Here is a 24,438-nt window from a genome sequence, read left to right as displayed (position 1 = left end):
AGACAGCATATACCATATTTTTTCGGACCATAAGACGCACCTAGGTTTTAGAGGAGGAAAATGAGAAAAATAATATTCTGACCCAAATGGTGTACTGCATGGTGCACACTTTGTATATCATAAGCGTCTGATAAAATATGTGCATTGTATAGCGTCTAATAAAACATATGGATTGGTTTGTTTAATGTGCATTGCTTTGTTTTGAATTTTTTAGGTGACAGGAGCAGTGCAGCGCCGAGTGTTGTTAATGTACCTCTATTTACCGGTATTTACTGTAATGTATTCAGGGGATAGCGTGTGTGAAGTAAGATGACAATCTGAAAGAAGACGTGATTCAGATTGACGTGGACGCGGATGCGCAGTTGATGTGGGAAAATATGACAGAACACAGGCCGAGTGCTCGGAGAAACACGTAGTGACGTGTGTGGGCGTGCCTCCACGCACTGGAGCTGCTGCAAAACTTCCTGGGCTAAGTCTACAAGGGCTGCCCCCGTCCCTGCTGTGTGATACGTGCAGGAGTGCTGCTGGGAAAAAGATGGACCAGTCTGACCCCCCCGTGAGCTCAAGCTGATGGCGCCGGCTGCCTGCCCTGTGCGGACGTGCTCTCTGACCACCGGCCCGGTATGTTAAATGGCGGAGACGGGGGTGGAGATTCAGTATTCGACTATAAGACGCAGCGACATTTTCCCTCATATTTTTGGGGGGAAAAAGTGCGTCTTATAGTCCGAAAAATACGGTACCTAAAGAGTTTTTTTCTAAATCATTCTTCCATTTTAGAGGCATCATGGTTGACCGAAAGCATTTCGCCAGTCATTCACTATTGCATAAGCTTTCTCATCTGCAAAGTGTAATGTCGCGTACACACGCTCGGAATTTCCGATAACAAAATGTTCAATGGGAGCTTTTGGTCGGAAATTCCGACCGTGTGTAGGCCCCATCGGACATTTGTCGTCGGAATTTCCGACAACAAAAATCTGAGAGCCGATTCTCAAATTTTCTGACAACAAAATCTGTGCTCGTAAATTCCGATCGTGTGTGGACAATTCCGACACGCAAAATTCCACGCATGCTCTGACTTCACTTGCCTAACTGTGGGATTGCACATAACTCAGATTAAGGTAAACCTGAGGGGTTACAGAGATACACACACACACACACACACACACACACACACACACACACATATATATATATATATATATATATATATATATATATATATATATATATATATATATATATATATATATATAGTATGTGTAGATAAATCTCCCTCCCTCCCTGTGTGTAGCCTATAGTGTCGCACTGGGCTCTCACTGCTTAACTCAGAATAGTGAATGCTGTGATTGGAGGAGAAGCAGGTCATATGACTTTTTTTTTTTTTGCTCATGCAATGAGGAATGGTGCTCCATTGGCTTCAGATTTCCAAAGCCAGCAGACCATTAAGCACATTTGGAAAGCAGAGATGGGTAAATGCATATTATGTATTTTGTAGCTAAAAAGACCAAAATGTCTCCAGGAGCCCTGTTGTGTTCTTTTTATATTTTTAAGAAGTTAAATGAAAAAAATCTGATAAGAAAAAAACATCCAAGAGAAAATATAAGAGGATATCCAACAATTTGAATGCATTGTCTTGCTGCTTTTACACAGTGGTTGAACAGGTGTTTGAATGGAAATCGCTGACACATCACAATGGGTGATTTCAATCTATACAATGGTGGTGAAGGTGTCCTAGGAATCAGAGATAGCTGGGAAGGGAGGGACATGGAACACAAGGAGGGAAGTAATGTGGGGGGATTTTTGCAGGGGGGGACAGAGTGGGTGTTGCACACCCCATCTAGCTGTGTGAGTGGAAGCATTGGTGGATTAAGTCTGGAAGAATTAAAAGACCCATGCACATTATTAGTTCTAGTTATTTCATACAATTGGAGTTGGAGTGAATTTTTGTTTATGCCAGTGTCTACAGGTGACTGTTCTGGTTGCAGTGAGTTGTGAATTATGTAAGATGTCTTTTGGCTGAGCTAATGGATTCAAGTGTCATTGATGGTAGTTTAACAGAGGGGGCGTTGTGAAATTCCAGTGACACTGTGGTAGCTGGAGAAGATAGAGCACCAAAATGTATGGACTGTGAAGCATTTCCACCATAGATAATGGGTCAATAGTGCCTTCTATAAGTAAAGACTCTCCAAAAATTGTCTGGCACGTCAGATGAGAAGTGAGAGGTCTCTGCAGGACACAGATACCATCAGAGGAATGCCACACAATTGTGAGGATTGTAAACGTGTACTCTTATGCTGCGTACAGTTGGTCAGACATTCCAACAAAACCGTGGATACATTCCGATTGATGTTGGCTCAAACTTGTCTTGCATACACACGGTCACACAAATGTTGTTGGAAATTCCGAACGTCAAGAACGCGGTGACGTACAACACGTACAACGGCACTAGAACAGGGAAATTCAATACCAATCTTGTTAGTAGAAGTTTGGTGAGAGACGATTCGCGCTTTTCAGCCTCATGCTTTTCAGTCCGTTACAGCGTGACAAATGTGCTATCTCTTTGTGCCAGGTTAGGGACTCAAAAGTAGCAATGCCAGAAAAAGCCAGGTAACTTGCATTTTTATAAAAATGCAGATTTTTTTTCTTATAAAAAAAAAATGCCCATTCTGTCATGACAGGTTTTATGTCACAAGCACCTTCAAGCATTAACAAGGACATGAGTGGCAGTGATGCGTGCAAGGGCTGGAAGAATGACCATACAATCATTATTTTAGTATACCCTGCATTACCAAACACTAAGCAACAGTTATATATTGTCCAAAAGATATACAGAAAACCAAAACAAGAAAATGATCATCCATTCTACTTCAACATTCAGAATATATCATCATTTATAAGATTTATTAAAAACCCATGCATGGAAACATAATGGTCTTGCACTTTGCTACCGCCACGTGTCAACAAAAAGTAATATGTAGATGAAGAGGAGCACTGTAGTATCACGGTTCAAAAACACATGAATAAATAATGGAAAGTCTGGAGTCTTATGTATTTCCCTGCTGGAAACGACATGCAAAAAGATTCCATTATGCTACAGCAGCCAGATTCATCCAATTAAGAAAACCCTTCACTACCTTACAAACACTGACATTAACACGGCTGACTATACAGCAGGCCTTATGAAGAAACACGAAAACAAAAAATGTGCCCATATTTGAATGCAAATAGAACATCCTAAAATTAAAAAACTGTTTTTTACCATAGTATACAAAAGTAAAATTTGTATTTTATAGTGTTCATTCATACTTACCCATCTTGGTGCAAAAAAAAAAGGTTTAAAAGCAGCTTGAAAATAGCACTGCACTTAAATTAGGCGGATGTGGGTCCTTTTTTAAAAATGTAATGCAAATTATCTGAGAACATAAAGGAAAACTAGTATACAGTATAAGCACAACATACACTGACAGATTAAGCAACAGTATTATCTGCCTAGTTGTTAGCTGATGACTAAAAGTGCTACACACAGTTACAATCTATGCAGTTTTATACATCATTTCCTGCAACGATAGGGTGTCTATTAGGAATTTTGTATATGGAATTGTTTAATGAAAGAGCAGAGTTAAGAAGGGGGCAGGAGAACTGAGCAGAGTGAGGACATCCACGCCAGCAATGGATAAAGCTGAAACAAGAGCATTCTCAGGCCCCGTACACATGACCGAGTTTCTCGGCAGAATTCAGCCAGAAACTCGATCGGAGCCGTATTCTGCCGAGAAACCCGGTCGTGTGTACACTTTCGGCCGAGGAAACTGACGAGGATCTCGTCGGGCCAAATAGAGAACATGTTCTCTATTTCCTCGTTAGTCAATGGGGAAACTTGGCTCGCCGAGATCCTCGGCGGCTTCACAAGGAACTCGACAAGCAAAACGATGTGTTTTGCTCGTAGAGTTTCTCGGACGTGTGTACGGGGCCTCATACACAAACAAGGTAGCTGGAAAGAGGACACAGTACCAGCCACCATAAAACAGAAAGCCAATGTGCAAACCAAGCAACAACACACATTAACAGGCACACAACAACTCCCTTACGCACAACCGGCCATAGGCAAAAGGGTCACAACCCAACAATCAAGACATGGACAGGACAGACCAGAACCTGGGATAAACAGATGTGGACAGAGTTACTGCAACTTTCTAAAAACTTCTGCAAGTGTTTGCCAATACTACCCATCCCTGTGGGAAAAAGGAACCAGGCCTTACTTGTAACATGCATTGCATTTTCTCTTTCATTTTCTAGTCTAGAGAGAGATTGTGGTAGGTCCTGGCAGAAGTTTGTTCCGCAAGAGGTCTTTAGAATCCACAGAAATATAATACAATACATCTGGTAACTGATTGTAAGCAGGGATGGACTGGCCATAGGGACTACAGGGAGTTTCCCGGTGGGCCGATGGCTCAGTGGGCCGTTTTTTTAAAACAGAGATGCTGCTTGGAGGACTATTTGTAATGCCCTGGCAGCGCCCCAGTGTGAAAGCACTCAGGCTTTCCCACTGGGACTGCAGCGGAAGCGTTTTTCAGTCGCTTTACAGGCGCCATCTTTAGCCCAAAAGCGCCTAAAAAAACGCCACAGTGGTCCTACACTCACCCCCTCTCTAACACTCACTCTTTTTCTTACACTCACCCCTCTATCTCTCTCACCATCTCATGATATACAATAATGGATGTAGGGGCCTTTTGGTGGGCGTGATTTTTCGGGGGGGGGGGGCAGCATTTTATTGAATTAAAGTGGGCCGGTCTGGATGAAGTCCAGGGCCAAATTCTTGTCCCAGTCCAGCCCTGATTGTAAGCCATTTGTATATAATTGCTGTCCAAATAGCTCAATCATTTGCACAGCCATCATGTATCTTCACTGTAGTTTGCCTAATCTTTTTATTTCCTAGAATTATCAGCTCCATCTAGTGGCCATAGTGCAAACAGCCTTGTGCATTATCCCAAGTATATTTATTGATAAAAACAAAAAAAAGAAAACAACTACTCACATAACATGTGAGGAAATATCGCTTGTAAAGTCCACCTAATCATGGCAATTAGTCCTGAAACCAACAGTCTCCAGATGGCAAAGGAGAAGACATCAGGGCAGCTACTGGCTGATGGGTTTTGAAGGAATACCTTCTTTCTTTCTCAGAGCCTTAATATACCTGGGATAATGCACTAGTCTGGTGCGCCCCCTTTTCCTCATTTTTTTTCCAGTAGTATAGTACATATACAGATCAACAGTGCACGGCAGATCTGTCAGTTGTATTGGAGAATGTGTCCTCGACTCAAGTGACAGTCACCTCCACACAATGGAGTGTATAAAGCCAGTCCTCTGGAGGGCTGCCAAACTGAACTGCTGAAGGGAAAACAATCAAACACTACTGTCAATGTGCCTTCCTTGTGATGTGTCTAGGCCATGACATTTAGAAGAACTGCTCCATTAAAATTGCAGAATTTACTACAGTCCCAGGCTGCACCACTATATAACTGTAGGTATAGTTGAAAATATCCTCCATGGCTGCCATGTTGACCTTTCGTCTGCAGCTACAAAAAAAAAAAAAAAAAAAAACACAACACGTAATAATGTCATGAGTAGGCAGATGGGAAATTGGCATGTTGACAGGCCACCTTATAACCCAACTGGCTACTTCAAGGGTGAAGTGTGTTTGCTGAATGTACAGTCAGGTCCATAAATATTGGGACATCGACACAATTCAAATCTTTTTGGTTCTATACATTTGAAATGAAACGAACAAGATGTGCTTTGACTGCAGACTTTCAGCTTTAATTTGAGGGCATTTACATCTAAATCAGGTGAACAGTGTAGGAATTACAACCGTTTGTATATGTGCCTCCCACTTTTTAAAAGGGACCAAAAGTAATGGGACAGATTAACAATCATAAATTAAACTTTCACTTTTTAATACTTGTTTGCAAATCTTTTGCAGTCAATTACAGCCTGAAGTCTGGAACACATAGACATCACCCAGACGCTGGGTTTTATCCCTGGTGATGCTCTGCCAGGTCTCTACTGCAACTGTCTTCAGTTCCTGCTGGTTCTTGGGGCATTTTCCCTTCAGTTTTGTCTTCAGCAAGTGAAATGCATGCTCAATTGTATTCAGGTCAAGTTGATCTTGGTCTCATCTGTCCATAGGATGATGTTCCAGAACTGTGAAGGCTTTTTTAGATGTTTGGCAATCTCTAATCTGGCCTTCCTGTTTTTGAGGCTCACCAATGGTTTACATCTTGTGGTGAACCCTCTGTATTCACTCTGGTGAAGTCTTCTCTTGATTGTTGACTTTGACACACATACACCTACCTCCTGGAGAGTGTTCTTGATCTGGCCAACTGTTGGGTGTTTTCTTCACCAGGGCAAGAATTCTTCGGTCATCCACCACAGTTGTTTTCTCTGGTCCTTCGTTTTCTTTTGGTGTTGCTGAGCTCACCGGTGTGTTCTTTCTTTTTAAGTATGTTCCAAACAGTTGATTTGGCCACACCTAATGTTTTTGCTATCTCTCTGATGTTTTTATTTTTCAGGCTAATGATGGCTTGCTTCACCGATAGCGACAGCTCTTTGGATCTCATATTGAGAGTTGACAGCAACAGATTCCAAATGCAAATCGCAAACTTGAAATGAACTCTGGACCTTTTTTCTGCTCCTTGGAAATGGGATAATGAGGGAATAACACACACATGGCCATGGAACAGCTGAGCAGCCAATTGCCCCATTACTTTTGGTCCCTTAAAAAGTGGGAGGCACATATACAAACTGTTGTAATTCCTACACCGTTCACCTGATTTAGATGTAAATACCCTCAAAATAAAGGCAGTTAAAGCACATCTTGTGTGTCAAATCCATTGTGGTGGTGTATAGAGCCAAAAAGATTAGAATTGTGTTGATGGCCCAATATTTATGGACCTGACTGTATATAAAAAGGTGCAAGTTCCATCTTATAGAGGCAACCAGATGCTGCACCTATACCCCTAAAGCAGGGGTAGGCAACATGGGGCCCCCAAGCTGTCGCAGAACTACAAGTCCCATCATGCCTATGGGAGTAACTGCCAGTCTTTCAGTGCCTCATGGGAAATGTAGTTCCACAACAGCTGGAGGGCCGCAGGTTGCCTTCCCCTGCCCTAAAGCAATAGTTTGTGCTAAATCTAGTTGTTGCCAATTGACAGCTCACACACTAAATGCACCAAAAGGCTTAATTCATACTGGAACTCCTGCGTTTAGCTTTTCTATATGCAGGGAAGTGGTATTGGGGGGCGTAAACAGCATATACTTGCGTTTAGTAGCTTTAGAGTTTATAATCAGATCCTGGAGGCACAGAATTCTATATTCGCTTAACACAGCTTAACTGACCACATCTAAATGCAAGGTAAAAGCGCAGTGTAAATAGCACCACTAAAACATCACTGCATGCACTTATACACGTTTAGAAATGTTCTCTAACATGTATATAAATGCCAGTTGGACAGCATCAGTGTAAATAATGCTTTAGAAGTACAGGACAAAATCATTCCATATACATTGTAACATTGCAGTTAAAGTGCTGGTTACCAGCATTTTAAACTCCTGATATACGCCTGTTCTTTTTTTTTTGCTTCCTTTGTGTAAAATCCCTGGTGATTCTGCCAGTCACTTGGCTTTCCTGTTAAAAACAGACCACACTAATCAGTATAACACACTGTGGTCAGTTCTCCTGCTATGCTGGGGACTCTGCCTGCTCTCTAGCAATGATTAGACTTGTCCTGACCCCCCTCTGCACAGCCATTCACTGGGAAGATCAGTGTACGGTTGCTTCTCCTCCCCCAGCTCTTATGCAGCTGAGAAGAGAGGGAACGCGATCACATATAAAAAAAGGGGGGGCATTTATGTTTTTCTTTATATCAATACACAAATGTTTGCCTTTCATTTCACTTTCAATCCAATAACGCAATATTAAAAAAAAAAAAAAAAAAAGGTAGTTGATCAATATACCATTATTCAAAATGGTATTTTGTTCAATAAACAAAAGCAAAATAGCACATAAATGTTTGATTTTACAAAAAAATAAAAATAAAAGAAGCTAATTGCTTCAGAAAAGTAGCAACATTCACAGCAGCAGATATATCAATGGCTGATCACTTTGCAAGGGAACTTTCCTCAGATCTTAGTGAATGAGGAGAAGCTCTGTTGACTTTCATCATCTATTCATGTGCACACAAAAATGCTGATTTTTTTATTACTTTCCCTTGCATATGATTGGGTATTCTTTACAAAGTGAAACATCACCACATTCACGAAGCTCTGGGGCAACTTCCTTTGCAATGAGAACAGCTATTTACCATTATTAAATCTACCCCAGAGTGTCAAAAAAGAGAGAAGGATTGATGACTTTCGATAGGTCTATTTGGTCTCCCTTTTAAATTCATTGTCAAAATCCCCACTCTAACTGGGGAATTTACTAGCATTTAGGTCTCTTGCATTATGCAAAACTATGTAGCCTAGTTACATGTTCAAAAATTCTCTTTCTTTCAGCATCCCTTTTGTCTTGCCATTATAAAATGCACTTCATAACATACATGACATCCACTGTTAAAGAATGAGGTAGTGCTGAATAGGGAACATACAGCAAAGCATATGGAAGCAGGAAGTGCAGAAAAGGGAACATGTAGGTTGGTGTACAGAATGAGGCAGTGTTGAATAGCTTGCATACAAGCATGGCATATGGACTGAGATGGTGTAGAATAAATGTAAGGCACGTTACAGAGACCTCCCATGGAGGTCTAAACCAGGTGTCTCAAACTAGCGGCCCTCCAGCGGTTATGAAACTACAAGTCCCATTATGCCTCTACCTGTGGGAGTCATGCTTGTAACTGTCAGCCTTGCAATGACTCATGGGACTTGTAGTTTGGAAACAGTTGCAGGCAGGGCCGATCCGCCTTATAGGCTCACTATGCAAGCCGCTTAGGGCCCCGCAAAGCTGCAGAGGGCCCCCCAAATAACTAGAGGCCCCGCCTGGTGAGAAGTTATTTTCGGCCCTCATCCCACTTCTCAACTCGCTGGCTACATAGGAGGAGAGGTAAGCAGTCAGCACCCCCCGCTTCTCACTTTAATGTAAGATGTAATTTCCGACAGCAGAAAACCCCCTCCCCTTTAATGTGACATGTCACTGTCGGCAGCGTCACCCCCCCCCCCGCTTCTAAACTTTAATGTGACATGTTATTTTGCTTAGGGCCCCAGGGAGGTCAGGATCGGCACTGGCTGCAGGGTCACCAGTTTGAGACCCCTGGTCTAGACCGAATGAGGCATCCCAGTGTGAGTTGCAGAACAAGAGATTTTTGGCCTAATACTTCTCATCCATGGGGTCCCACCCACAACTCCTTCTCTTCCTTGGCTCAAACTCCATAGCAGTCACATGGGCCGATATAGCAGAAATTCTACCAATGTCTGTCAGGCAGTAATGGGCAAGATAAGTAAGCTTTTGATGCCCTGGCACACAGCCACATTTAAAGGCGTATGGCCATACAAAGTAAGAGCTATTGTATGGTGCATGGGAGCCACAGTGCCAGTGTATTTTTCGCCATAGACACACAAAAAACACCGTAGGCAGCTACGCACATAAAAGGTCAGCATTCACATTTACACATGCAGCAGGCAGTTATATTTTTCAAAGCATAACATTTTTCAAATTACAGTTTCTGTAATGCATGTCTGGGGGCAAAAACAAAAAAGCAGCTGCGGCTCCTAGGCCTCACAACAGTCCTACTTTACTCTGCACATTCGTACGCCCTAAATATGGCCATGTACAAGAGCCCATACAGTGATCATACCTATTGAGGGTGTCTGTTTTATTTTAGCATACTATAGTTCATGGCATAGAACTTCACTAGTTTTCCTGAGCTGATAAAAATGCATATAAACCCAAGAACAAAAAAATGTAATATGTTGCAGCTTACCATTCCCTAGATGCAGTGACTGTATTTGCTTTCTTTTTCATTCCTTATTTTCACGTGGTGATCTTGCCACTTCCCTTCCTAGTGTGAGAAAACACATGCTCTATGTATCTATGGAGAAGCATACAAGAGAAGTCTCAGTGATACAAAGTTTCTCCTAAAAGTTGCTTGAGGACATGCCATAACTCCTGGAAACTGGCTCTGTTTGTATGAATTTTAGGTGATTAGAAACCATAAAGGCTAGACAGAGGCTTACAGGGGTCCCCTTTATTTATAAGTTACTTCCAGTTTATCAGACCAAGGGCTCTTTCACATGGGCGGACCGTATGTCCGCTTTTTCATCAATTCGTGTACAGATGAAAAAGGGACATACATTGGTCCCTATGAGATCGCGGGTGTCAGCGGATGAACATCCGCTGACACCTGATCTCGCCCGGTTCCGCATTTCCTCCGATTCTGCAGCTGGAGGAAAAAACTATTTTTCCCATCCGTCTGCGGGTTGGATGAGCAAGGACATCCGATCCCTCCCCCCATAGAGGAGAGCGGAGAAAAGACAGGGCGGTCCCTGCACAGTGTGCGGGGACCGCCCTGTCATCCGCCGGCTCATCGGGGATCAATGGAGCAATCCCCGCTGAGCAAGCGGAGGTTCACGGGGCGGATCATTAAGAGTTATGTTCAAAAACATTGAAGGAGATGTACTGCATAGCAACTGAAAACAGGGGAGGTACAATTTATTGTTTAGTTCAATTTTCTTCAGCCTATTGAAGGCGAGAAGCTCAACTTGAGAAGTTATATGTTATAGGGTTTGAAGGCCATTTTTTGATTTAAGATGGGGGTCTGGGACAGAAGTCAAGTGTGATAAATTAGAATTACCATAATATGGTGGACATTAACCTGGTAGATGGGACTATTGGTTGCCGTTACCCAGACCTCTAATGCCCCGTACACACCATCTGAAAATCGGACGACAGATCGTCTGACTTTTTCCACTGACTAGTCGCAAGTAAAAATTTAATTGGTTACTAAAGTCACAAAAAAGTTATGTCACGTGTTGTAATGCATTTGTATTGTATTTTCGGACGACAACTGTACTGATTAAAACGAAAATCGTACGATCTGGCATCATACGAGAACATTTTTCATGTCCGATAAAATAATAAAATCGGATGAATTGTCATGATCGGGTCTCGAAAGCTCTGTACCAACGATCGTACGATCGCGTCGAAAGTGGTATTTTTCGTCCGATTTTCGGATCGTGTGTACGGGGCATTAGGATTGTCTTTATAGACTTACTTTGCACAGTACAGTCCTTCATATAGCAGGTTTGTTGGCACAATATAAGAGCTCAAGATAGCAGCTCTTAAATTCACAGTAGGGTTATTTCCATTTTTATTGTTACCAGCATAGCCGTCTAATATTATAATTGTGGGTTGGGAGTGCCAAGCCACCACTGTGCAGCAGTAATTCCAGTGCTTAAAGTGACAGCTTGGGTACTGAAGAGTCCGCAGGACAGAGATCAATTACTAGTAAAATGTTTAAATTATATCTTCTATTTAAAAATTTCCAATGAGATTTTTTTTTCCCCCCATACAAGTCTATTTAGATGCAAAAGCAGTAAGAAGCACAGTAACTGCAAGGTATTTGTGCCTGATATAAAATTTTGAATGATCTGAGAAAAATCTCAAACGGATGTAATAAAAAGGATGCTGCATTTACTGAAGAACACTAGCCATAACCATAATGTAAAGTAAATCTACTTTAACCACATAAAAACCACATTAACATTTCTACACATCTCAGAGCAGTGCCATCTATATCTAACCACCCCTAACATGGCTGTTTGATCGATCCTAGAATTCAGCTGGAACCATCGTAACAGCTTTGTTTCCAACTAACTTCCATATAATAAAACCTGGTAATACAAAACTAAGAACAAAAAATACTGTATTTATTTATCGGCGTATACCGCGCACTTTTTTGCCCTGAAAATCAGGGCAAAATCATGGGTGCGCGATGTACGCCGATACCCGCGCTGTGTTTGAACCACTGCGCCGGCATATACCGAGCGCAGTACACTCGGGCAGGCTCGGCTCCTCTCGCGGTCACATCCTGTGTGTCCTGTACATCCTTTACGCGAGAGGAGCCGAGCCTGCCCGACTATACCCGAGTGTACTGCGCTCGGTATATGCCGGCGCAGTGGTTCAAACACAGTGCGGGAAGCAGGGATAGAGTGGGGAGGACACAACGATGGCTGCAGAAGGATGCCGGACCGGACGAGGTTGCTGATGGACGACGGGCAAGACACCGACGAGGGGCATCCAAACTAAGTTTTTTTTTCCAGGAATTTTCCTTCAAGTTCGGCGGTGTGCGCTATATGCCGGGGCGCATTATAGCCAGATAAATACGGTACAGTTTATCCTCAGGCTCCATCACTGGTCCAGGTGCATGAATAGGAATCTACTTTTGGAAACACAAATCTACATTGAAGCCAGCACATCTGGATGTCGGTTGCCTAAAAAAAACGGGCATCACCACTCATTCTACAGCTCTCCACAGCTTTAGGGGCATGCTTGGCTACAATGGCATGTTTTTCACCCCTGTGGACAGTCATATTAAAGTGTACTGCCTATACATAATCAGGTACAAATATTCTAAAATTAAGCACAAAAGCCATTAGCAATTTGCTGCATGCTTGTAACAATCCACCGTTTATGAAATTGAACTGAATATAGAGCAACACAGCAAAAAAAAACATTATGATCATTCGCAAAAAACATGCCCTGTTCTACCTGAAAATTAAAAGCAAGCTGTAATGGCTTTCATAACCTTCTAGGTAGTTTTCATTTATACATCGTGACTACATTACTATTTCAAAGTAATTAGGCAAATTGCAGTGATCAAATATTCTAAATGAAAGGTTATGAGTATTTATGCTTCAATACAAGGGAACTGCATTTTTTTTTTTATCCAAGCGTTCATGCCTAAATTATAAATAAATCTAAACAGAACAAGGTGCACAAGCATGGCAATCGCATAATAACTATTTTACTATTAGGTTTCATTTTCACAGCAGTCATTTTAGGAGACAATTATTAGAAACAAACACATTATGCTTTATGTTTAATTAAAGGGGTTGTAAAGGTTTGTTTTTTATTTTCTAAATAGGTTCCTTTAAGCTAGTGCATTGTTGGTTCACTTACCTTTTCCTTCCATTTCCCTTCTAAATGTTTTTTTCTTTGTCCGACTTTCTCACTTCCTGTTTCTCCTCAGTAAGCTTGCCCCCATCATCCATGGGGGTTAGTCAGCCAGAACAGCTTACTGAGGAGGAACAGGAAGTGAGAAATTCAGACAAAGAAAAAAAAACATTTAGAAGGGAAATGGAAGGAAAAGGTAAGTGAACCAACAATGCACTAGCTTAAAGGAACCTATTTAGAAAATAAAATACAACCCCTTTAAGAAGATAAAGTAAATATAACTGCTAATATTATACACAAGCATAACTCTTGGATGCAAATAAGTGACATTACAGGCCAAGCAGTGTTTATGTTTGTCACCTCAGACTTTTAAAAAGTTGTCAACCATCCTGAATTTTTTTTTGTATGGTCTATAAAAATAAAACAAAACAATACCAATTTTTACAGTCTGTTAAAAAAAGGGTAATATTCTGATGCATTTGATAATACAAAAGGTGTATAATCACAACTAGGTCTTGTGGGCAATAAAAAATATATTCTGTAGTATGCTGCCAAACAGTAAGGAGCTCCTGTGGTGAGATCAACCTGCACAAGTAGACACAATAGGTATATGATAAAATATTAATAAAACGGATTTAGAAAGGATATTTATAATGGATTCCTGTCTTCATTTTTATTTACATTTAATGTAAAGTCTTGAAGTGTATGTAAATCCTCCTATTTCCCATCTTTTGGTCTGTGAAATTGTTGGGGATTTGATGGTAAAAGCCTCAAGTCTATTTTTGAGACGGCTGTCAAAAGCCATTCTCTAGACCTTAATCCTATAGACAAATTTATGGAGTGAGCTGAAACTTTGAGTTGCCAAGCGACAGCCAAGAAACCTTAAGGCTTTAGAGAAGATCTGTAAAGAAGATTGAATGAAAATCTCTCCTGAGATGTGTGCAATCCTGGTAACCAACTACAAGGAGCGTCTTACCTCTGTGCTTGCCAACAAGGGTTTCTCCACCAAGTACCAAGTCATATTTTGCTTGGGGATCAAATAATTATTTTGCTCACTGAACTGCAACTCAATTTATAACATTTGTACCAGATGTTTTCTTGGTTGATATTCTGTGCCTATCATTTAACATACACCTAGGATAACAATTATAGACCCTTCTTTTTTTGTAAGTAGGCAAGACTGAGCCATAGAGAACAAAGGCTGTCACAATACGTTTGTGGGCACCTGGGCAAGTCTAATTTCACTTACATTTCAAGAGTTTATTAGAAGAGTGGACAGGGATGGGTTATGAGATATTTTTTACCTAACCACTTAACGCCCGCCGCACGACTATTTACGTCCGCAAAATGGCACGGACAGGCAGATGGGCGTATATATACGTCCTTGCCTTTCCGGGGGTCCGATCGGGACCCCCCCCCGCGCTGCGTGCGGCAGGCGGCTTACCTCGGAGAGCGATCCGGGACGACGGCGCGGCTATTTGTTTATAGCCGTTCCGTCGCTATCGCTCCCGGAGCTGAAGAACGGGGAGAGCCGTATGTAAACACGGCTTCCCCGTGCTTCACTGTGGCGGCACATCGATCGTGTCATCCCCTTTATAGGGGAGACACAATCGATGACGTCAGACCTACAGCCACACCCCCCTACTGTTGTAAACACACACTAGGTGAAGCCTAACACGTTCAGCGCCCCCTATGGTTAACTCCCAAACTGCAACTGTCATTTTCACAATAAAGAATGCAATTTAAATGCATTTTTTGCTGTGAAAATGACAATGGTCCCAAAAATGTGTCAAAATTGTCCGAAGTGTCCGCCATAATGTCGCAGTCACAAAAAAATCGCTGATCGCCGCCATTAGTAGTAAAAAAATTTTTATAAAAATGCAATAAAAATATCCCCTATTTTGTAAACACTATAAATTTTGCGCAAACCAATCGATAAACGCTTATTGCGATTTTTTTTTTACCAAAAATAGGTAGAAGAATACGTATCAGCCTAAACTGAGGAAAAAAAATATATGTTTTTGGGGGATATTTATTACAGCAAAAAGTAAAAAATATTGAATTTTTTTCAAAATTGTCGCTCTATTTTTGTTTATAGCGCAAAAAATAAACACAGCAGGAGGTGATCAAATGCCACCAAAAGAAAGCTCTATTTGTGGGGAAAAAAGGACGCCAATTTTGTTTGGGAGCCACGTCGCACGACCGCGCAATTGTCTGTTAAAGCGACGCAGTGCCGAATCGCAAAACCTGGCCTGGGCATTTAGCTGCCTAAAGGTCCGGGGCTTAAGTGGTTAAAAGTACATTTACATTTTATGTAAACTTTTAAAAGTAGTCTCCATTCAAAGGGGTTGTAAAGGTTGTTTTTTTCTGAATAGGTTTCTTTAAGCCTTACCTTTACCTTCGATTTCCCTTCTAAATGTTTTTCTTTCTTTTTTTTCTTTGTCTGAATTTCTCACTTCCCGTTTCTCCTCAGTAAAAACTTACCACCATCATCGGAGCGGTGGTTAGTCAGCCAGAACAGCTTACTGAGGGGGAACAGGAAGTGAGAAATTCAGACAAAGAAAACAAAGAAAAAAAAACATTTAAAAAAGGGAAATCAATGGAAAAAGTAAGGGAACCAACAATGCACTAGCTTAAAAGAACCTATTTAGAAAATAAAAAAAAACGAATCTTCACAACCCATTTAAATTCCTATGTACCGATGCCATGAACAGCTTCCAAAGATTTGTTTCAAGACATTACAGGGACCTGGGCAAAGTTTTTTTTATAAATGGCTTACACCATTCGTTTTTCTTGAGAAGGGCAATTACTACCATGGTTTATGTTGAGGTAATGCGGATCTTTACCAGTTAAAGAGGAACTTTCATCACGATTACCTAAAAACACCAGAGTGCATCACTACTGTTTTCTTCAGACACATTTTCTCACTTTAGACTGTATTGCAGAGCTGATATATCTGAATGTCAAGACTGTGTTGAAAGAGAACATCCGTTTTATGTGTCCTCACTTCCGATTAAGTTTTCGGAGGTCTCAAAAAGGTCTTTGTTTTAATGGAACTGGGCTGTGTTAAAGAAAATCTTTTTAGAAATAGGTTTGTTGTGATTGCTGGACTTCTCATCCTGCAAATGCTGGATTTCTGAAGATCATGCAGACCCTATTACTTCAACAATTACTATAATAATCTAGAATAAATAGGGAAAAAAAAAAAAAAGAAGTAGGACTCCTCCTGATTTAACACTTTTAAAAAGGTACTGACTTGAAACAAGTATGCCTTAAAAAGACAGTGTAAACGCCAAAGGGTAAGCATAACGGTCAGTCAATTAGCACTTTCAGAAAGATGTTGGCAATAGAAAACCCCATTAAAAAGTCTAGATGTCAAGAATAACCCTTGCCAAAGAGGATAGAGCCATGCCCTTTACACCAAAAATAAAGGTGCACCATACAATTAAGGTCAGCTTTCTTTGAAGGAAAGGGTTATCTTATTAATTCATAGCAACCATTTTAATTTAAACCTTTACAGAAAAATAATGATTAAAAGTTTGCATCCATCTGGTTGTTACACATTGTCCCAGAGACAGATGGGAAGCTTTCACTTTCAGTTGTGTGCAAGATCCAAAGTTTACATGAACAAATCTATATTGACCAAGTTGAATAGATGTTCAATTTACAAAACTGAATGAGGTCATTTTAAAGTCCACTAGTAAACACGAATATTATTTAGATTTCACCAAGATGAAGAAGTAATTTAACAGACATAAAAAGGTTCTCAAAAATAAATGGTAATTCAAGTAAATGCGCCCTCCTGATAAAAATGTTCTAAACCCACCAATTTATCATCATTGCTACAGTTGTCTTTGAGTGTTCACGTTCCCAAGGATGTTTCCTGGACATATTGGACTATGAACAAAGTCAGGAATGAGAGATTTTCTAAGTAGTCTTCTTCTACAGCAATGCAGGGCAACCAGTATGTCTTCAGCTGGCGTATAACTACAGATCTCAACATACCTTGGCAGTCAGAGTGCATAATGTGTGCCAGCAGGGAATGGGGGGGACTGGGAAATTCTGCTGCAGCTGGAGAGTTACTGGTTGCATGTCACCCCCTGTAACAGGATTTCTTCATCATCCAGCCACTGCTTGTACTGAACAACTAATAATGTAAAGTGCACCTGTCATGCAACTCGAGTGTATTGAATATTAACGTATAGTTAGTAGAATAGTGATACTGGAATTTGATTGCACAATGCTAGGACAACTTCCAAAAAAATTCACTTTTGTCAGAATGTGTTCTAGTTTTAGATCTTCTTGTACAAACCACTATGACTACATAGTGAATACACAATGATTTCTGATGTGTCCCATGTTCACCCCCAGACATCATAGCACACGCTCATCAAGTTCTGTATTGCCCATATATAATGTTTGAGGGTTCTTAGAAATTTTCTAGCAAAAAATACATATAATAATATAAACAAAAAAGTGGCCTTCAAGTGGAAAAAAAATATCAAAGAGAAGACTTCTACAGTCCAATGCATAAATACATCAATAAATGTACTTAAATATGAGTGCAACATATGATCACTTGCTAACCCACACCTTTGGAAGAATCCAGCACTGCTACAAAAGCAATAAGAATTCAAGGGCAGAAGCCCGGGATGACAAGGGTTGGAGGAGGACAAAGTATGGGTGGGTAGGAAAAAATATTCTCCAAATATAAATAAATATATAACATAGGGGTTGAGGTGTGTGCTTTTAAGTGGTAAAGGAATAGAGAGAAAAATGAAAGATTTGAGGGATGGGGGGGGGGGGGGGTTAAAAAGGTCTATTGGTCTAATAAACCACTTTGTCACATAGTTACATAGTAGGTGAAGAGCCGAGCAGCAAATGATGTCACCTGTGATGTATTTCAGTTATCCTGCAAACCTGGCCGTTAGTGGGCCCTGAGTGGGCCCATCAGGGTTGATGACCACTGCTGTACGCAGTTTAAAGTTCAACCTCTTTTCTTTTTTCAACCTTTTAATTAGTGGCCTCGTGTCTTATTAAACTCTCTTCCGTGGAAAAGTTTTATCCCTATTGTGGGGTCGCCACTTAGTGTGAACAGAGTACAACAGCAGGAGACTGATGGGAAAAAAAGAAGACAATACAAGGTCAGGGTGGGCAGCAGGCAAGCATAGACAGTAGATGAATGTGGGATCGGTACACGAGTAGTCAGACAGGATACACAAAGTAGTAAGTGGACAGGAACTCAGATTTTTTATTGGTAGAAAAAAAAAGTAAAAAGATGTTTAAAACAGATTTGTAGAATACAAGGTTACACCTACACCTTTGCAGCTCCAAAAAGCTACATCACGTCCTTCCCCATGAATTCTGAGTACCCAACCGAGCCCTGACAATATTGTCTTTGATATTCAAGATGATGACCGATTCCCATGAATAAAGTTTATATCTGTCCATAATCGACTGAGGTGGAGCAAGACATCCAACCAACCATGCCATACTTTCATAAAATGTATGGTTTGCATTATGGTGTTGATGCAATAATTTCTCACTTGGTAAGAGCAAGTTGACAAGTTTAAGCCCCAGACACTTTGTGGGAGGGTTGACATCCAATGTCTCGCTGCCATGACCATTAACGCAGGTTAAAAAGGTTTCTTCCTTCAGTTTTTAAATTGTATTCTTATACAATTCCCTATTAACCCTTACTAAGATCTTCCTTTCTCCACTAATTTATTATTTTACTGCTGCCTTTTACATTTTTTTTACCATTAATAATTAATTGCATTTAAATGTTATTGTTTTTTTTCCAGTGCCTAAAAAAAATGGCCAAAATAATAAAAAAAATAACACTTAACATTGCAAAAAACTATTCCGTGCTTTGTACCAGAAACATCAAAATTTAGCGTGATTTGTAGTATCCACTTAAAAAAAAAGCTACTTACCTTAATTGAAGGACCAGTCCACCCCAACACTAAAATCTTTACATCTGCAGACATCCATGATCTAACACTAACCTATCTAACCCTGTAAAGAAGAAATCAGTATACATACTTTTTTTTAAGTCAATCCCACGCTGCAGAGGATGCAGCCGACAAACGGAAGCCTCATAGTAAGTCTATGGGCATAGGCGTGCGCAAGGGGTGTGCCTGGGCACACCCTAATCCTGAGGTTGGCAACCTGTCAATTGTAATCTACCTGCTGATCGTGGGCAGGTAACAGGTAAACTGCGATCTTTCAATGCTGACTCCCAGAATCTGGACAGGAAGGGCAGCAGGGCTGGGATATAGTGGAACCAATCTGTATTTTCCTCCTGCAGCAGCTGAAAGTAGGCTTCTCCTCCTCTACCTCTCCCCAACAATCAGCTGATACAGGAGCAAAATACAGGGGGGATCAGTACCAATATATGCCACCGCCGCCACCCCTCCTCTCCCTGTTCATCTTCTTTCTGTTGCCCGGGTCACCCTTGCTCCCCCCCCCCATTGTTCCAGGGTGGATAGTGGGGAAGAGGCCGGTACATATGTCACACATGCCTATGTGTTGGAGCTTAGAGGTGCACACCCTAATGCAATAGGCTGCGCATACCTATGTCTATGGGTGACGTCATTTCACATTCATTTCACAGCCATTGTTGGCTGTGTCCTCTGCAGAGCTTCCACAGTTGGAGACCGGACCAGATTGGCTTAAAAAAAGGCATGTATACCGATTTCACACAGCCGTGATCTCCTGTGTATCTGGCGCTCAGTCACACACAGTCCCGCCCCCTGGCCCAGCATTGGACCACTGTTCTGTCTATCATATGAGCTGGGTGGGGCTGTGAGTGACTGAGCGCCTGGGTACACAGGAGATTGTGGATCTGTGTAATCCAGCACTGGTGAGGCTGCAATGATCAGCAAAGGAGAGGCTACAGATGGGCACTAAACAGGCTGCAATGATGGATATGTTAGAGACTGCAGATAGGCACTAAACAGGCTGCAATGATGGGCATAGATCAGGCTGAATTGATGGGCACTGGTGAGCCTGTGAAATGGTATTTCTTCACATTTGAACTAAGGTAGCTTAATGGGGAAGTCTGGGTTACCTTAAGTCACTCAGATGTTTACCTATTCCTCACATATCTAAATTACAGATTATTATGTAAAGTATCCTGTTATAACAAACCAGAAGCTGCATTTTGTTGCAGGTTAATTATGGTTTAAGCTTTGTTTTTCCCTCCTGCAGCCAACTATATTAATACAGCAAACAGTTCACTATAACCGTTTTAGTGAAGCAGACACTGGTGTTATTTTTTTGGACCAGAGTGAAATGTTTTCTTGAAGAACTACCTATATTTATTTCTTATCCATCCCTTCTTTGATATAAAAAGGTCAAACAAAATGTCGAAACCCAGAACTAGCCTTGCTATTCCACACATAATGTGGTACTCAATTGACAGTATTAAGTAAGCTTGTGAAAGTCTGTGTTCAGATGAGCAAATTCCCAAGCCATCTGGTCCATCTGCACTCATTGGAAAGATGGCAAAAAAGACAATATGTGGTACAATATGTGGATGGATGAAATTACATTGAAAGCAGTAAAAATCAAGCTGTACACACACAACACACACACACACACACACACACACACAGAGAAGATACAGCTAGGCCCAGCACCTGCAAAATACTTAATTTGGTAATATAAAATATACCCAATGTAGACTGAAAAAAACAATATATCCAAACCAGTAGTAAAGCAATAAAAAGGCAACCAGATAACAAGTGAGCAAAAAATACATACAAGTTAAATAATTTTTGTTTTGGATAGAATGGTAAGTAATAAAACCTATAACTGCAGTTTGTTACCATGCATTTCAAAGATCATATACATTTTTTGGGTCAATATGAGCCTATTGATGTAAAACCGCCAGGAGTGTTGCCAGTCCTTGGCACCCAGAGCACCTGCCCCAGGTCTCATTTGAGAGATGGAGATGATACACTTTGTGTTATGCCTTTTTGGGACATTGGGGGTTATTTACGAAAGGCAAATCCACTTTGCACTACAAGTGAAAAGTGCACTAAAAGTGCACTTGGAAGGGTCGTCGCTGTAAATCTAAAAAGGGGTAGATCTGAAATGAGGGGAAGCTCTGCTGATTTTATTATCCAATCATGTGCAAGCTAAAATGCTGTTTTTTTTTCCCCCTTGCATATTCCCCTCGTATCTACAGCGACTGCACTTCCATGTGCACTTGTAGTGCAAAGTGGATTTGCCTTTTGTAAATAACCCCCATTGTATATACATTACATTACCAAAAGTATTGGGACACCTGCCTTTATGCTCCAATTCATTCCAAAGGTATTCTACCGGGTTGAGGTCAGGACCATGTGCAGGCCAGTCAAGTTCCTCCATCCCATCATGTTTATGGACCTTGTTTTGTGAACTGGACCAAATCATTTGGTGGGGGGGGGGGGGGTGATGTGGGGTTGTTTTTCAGGGGTTGTGCTTGGCCCCTTAGTTTCAGCATACCAAGACATTGTAGACAATTTAATGCTTCCAACTTTGTGGATAAGGTTTGGGAATGGTCCCCTCCTGTTCAGACATGACTGCGCACCACTGCACAAAGCAAGGTCAATAAAGACATGGAGGAGAGAGTTGGGGTGGAGAAACTTGACTGGTCTGCACAGAGTCCTGACTTTAATTCATCCGAAAGGTGCTCTATTGGATTGAAGTGGAGGCTCCGAGCCAGGCCTTCTTGTCCACATCAGTGCATGACCTCACAAATGCGCTTCTGGAAGAATGGTCAAATATTCTCATAGACACTCCTAAACCTTGTGGACAGCCTTCCCAGAAGAGTCAAAGCCGTTATAGCTGCAAAGGGTGGGCCAACTCAGTATTGAACCCTACAGACTAAAGACGTGGATGCCATTAAAGCTCATGTGTGTGCAAAGGCAGGGGTCCCAATACTTTTGATAATGTAGTGTACATCTTATCTAGTTTTTGATCCATCTGTTATTTATTTGGTCATCATAATGTAACATTGCAGTTTTTAGACCAATACATTTTTGTTTGGTTAAAAATATTATATTAATCTTAGATGTGATCCAAAGTGGTCATCATAGTATCATACCCAACCGTCAACAATGTTATTCTATAACATAAGCACATGGGTGTGCAGTCAGTCCTAAGCTTCAAAGTGCTGAGCAAGGATGAGCTCTGGCGTGTTTGCAAAGCCCATGTGCAGAGCCTACCAGGAAGTCGGCGCTGTGCTAATTACAGGCAGTAAGACATTGTCCCGATGCGCGGCTGCAGAGATCGGGAAATGTATCACTGCCTGTGATTAGCGCAGTCTCATTGGCTGTTTATACAGCACAGCAGACTGTGTAAGAGCCGAGCTATACACTCTAGATGAAAATATAAAATATGGCATTTTTGTTCTAAAGGGGACGTAAAGCTTTGCATTTTTTCACCTTAATGCATCCTATGCATTAAGGTGAAAAAACATCCAATGCTTAAAAGCCCCCCGGTTTCAATTACCTGAGCCCTCGAAAGTCCAGCATCGTAAACTCACTGGCTACTCGCCCCCATCTTCAGGCTGTTCTCGGTTCTTCATTGGAGATTGATAGCAGCGCAGCCATTGGCTCCCGCTGCTGTCAATCTAATAAATGACGTGGCGAGCCGGGACCGAGTGATACAGTCAGTGGCTATAGCTTGCAGCTGTATCACGAGAGCATGCTCACAAGCTAACCCCCTTGGGAGAGAGCTTCCCATGAAGGGGGTTAGCTCTTGTGGGGAGGAGCAGAGACAGCCGCCAAGGGACCCCAGAAGATGAGGATCGGGGCCACTCTGTGCAAAATGAGCTGCACAGTGGAGGCAAGTATGACATGTTTGTTATTTAAAAAAATAATAATAATAATAATAATAATATCTGAACCTTTACAACAAGCCCTTTAACACACCATAATAAAAATGATAAAATAAGCCACAGGCCCTCTAACAGTAGAAGGCTAACAAGTACCAGTCAGGTAGAATCACAGCAGTTAATGGCAATTCATATAATAATAAAAATAAATACATTAAAAATTTTAAGAATCATAAACCCCCCCACAAAAAAGGGGGTTAAAAGAACCATATTCTGTGGGTAATATGTAGTGTACCTGTTCCAAACCCATGAAATAACTATTGATCAATAAAAGAGAACAATGTTGGTGCAGTAACCTTCAAAAAAAAGTCTAAAAATATATAAATTATTAATCAATAATGAAAATGTAATATTTCTGCATTCTACAGGCAAACAAAATCAACACTCACCAATCCAACAGGAATTTGGCTGCATGATTGTGATCACCACCTCACTAGATCCTGCCGATACCTAAACATTTATATTTTTCATGTTTCTGACTGATATGCTCAAAATCAAAAGCTTAAAAAAAAAAAAAAACTACAATCTGACTCGGTGTAGAAAAATGACCGATTTTCAGATTGTGAGTGAATTTTTCTTATCATATAGATAACATGCACTGCATTGTGTAGTACACAAAAAAAAGGCCGCAAATGAATGCCTGTCTGAGCCGTTTAAACAGACCCATGCAAAACAAAAAAGTTAACAGGCCAGTAGTTGGATGTCTAGCTTCAAGAATCCTTTGGCACAGAGAGAGTGGAATGCCTTACGAATGAGCTGCCTTTTCTTTTGAAAGCATGAAGATGTAGAACAGTGCAGTTGTCAGCAGTGCTAATCATATCGGCAAAGCCTCTTTTCATCTGCACACCTAGGTGACCGCTGCACTAGGATTAGCTGTTGCCGCATTTAGTACAGTAAAGAGTTTATCTTCATTGTGTTTAGTGGATGATTGTGAAGACACTCCTTCGGTGTACATTTTCTCTCTTTACAACCACAGCACACTGTCTCGCTTGATTCTTTTCCAAAGCTGGCGTTTAGTCTCATGCTACAAGAACATTGGTGGCTGTCTGTTGAAATGCTAATGGTCCATGTCATGTTTATCGAAGCCGGCAGAGAGATCATGCATTCCAGGCATCCGTTGCTCCCAGAGACCAAAAAACATTCTGCTCAAATGTTTAAGAGAGGATATTATTCCACCAGCATTACTTTCTAAATAATACCACCCACAAAGAACACTAGGCAAATTTTTCATGGGAAAATAAAATAAAAAAAGTCCATACAATTTACAAACCGCTAAAACAAATTGCTTTTGCTTTAGTTACCCAAGCAGTGGTGCCTGCTACTCTAATCCATACCAAGGTTCCCCACCCACCTTTCTGAAATTCCAGTTCCAGTTTTGACTTTCTGAAAA

At 41.1% G+C, this 24,438-nt stretch overlaps 1 protein-coding gene across 4 annotated transcripts in view; it reads right to left on the bottom strand.

Annotated features, from left to right (window-relative positions):
- CAMKK1 (calcium/calmodulin dependent protein kinase kinase 1) overlaps positions 1 to 24,438 on the bottom strand; it is a 291,620-nt gene that overhangs the window by 228,660 nt on the left and 38,522 nt on the right. For 2 of the 4 annotated variants that reach the window (XM_040336720.1, XM_040336724.1), the window contains exon 2: positions 9,972 to 10,049. The exons of 1 other annotated variant lie outside the window; for it this stretch is intronic. The gene's annotated coding sequence lies outside the window, so the exon portion shown is untranslated. Of the gene's footprint in view, positions 1 to 9,971; positions 10,080 to 24,438 lie in introns of all 4 variants that reach the window. One more of the 4 variants, XM_040336721.1, reaches the window with a different exon arrangement.

This window comes from Rana temporaria, chromosome 2, assembly GCF_905171775.1.
Source record: "Rana temporaria chromosome 2, aRanTem1.1, whole genome shotgun sequence".
NCBI classification, from domain to species: domain Eukaryota; kingdom Metazoa; phylum Chordata; class Amphibia; order Anura; family Ranidae; genus Rana; species Rana temporaria.
Note: the sequence above shows the minus strand (reverse complement) of the source record. Positions and strands in the feature narration are given on the sequence as shown.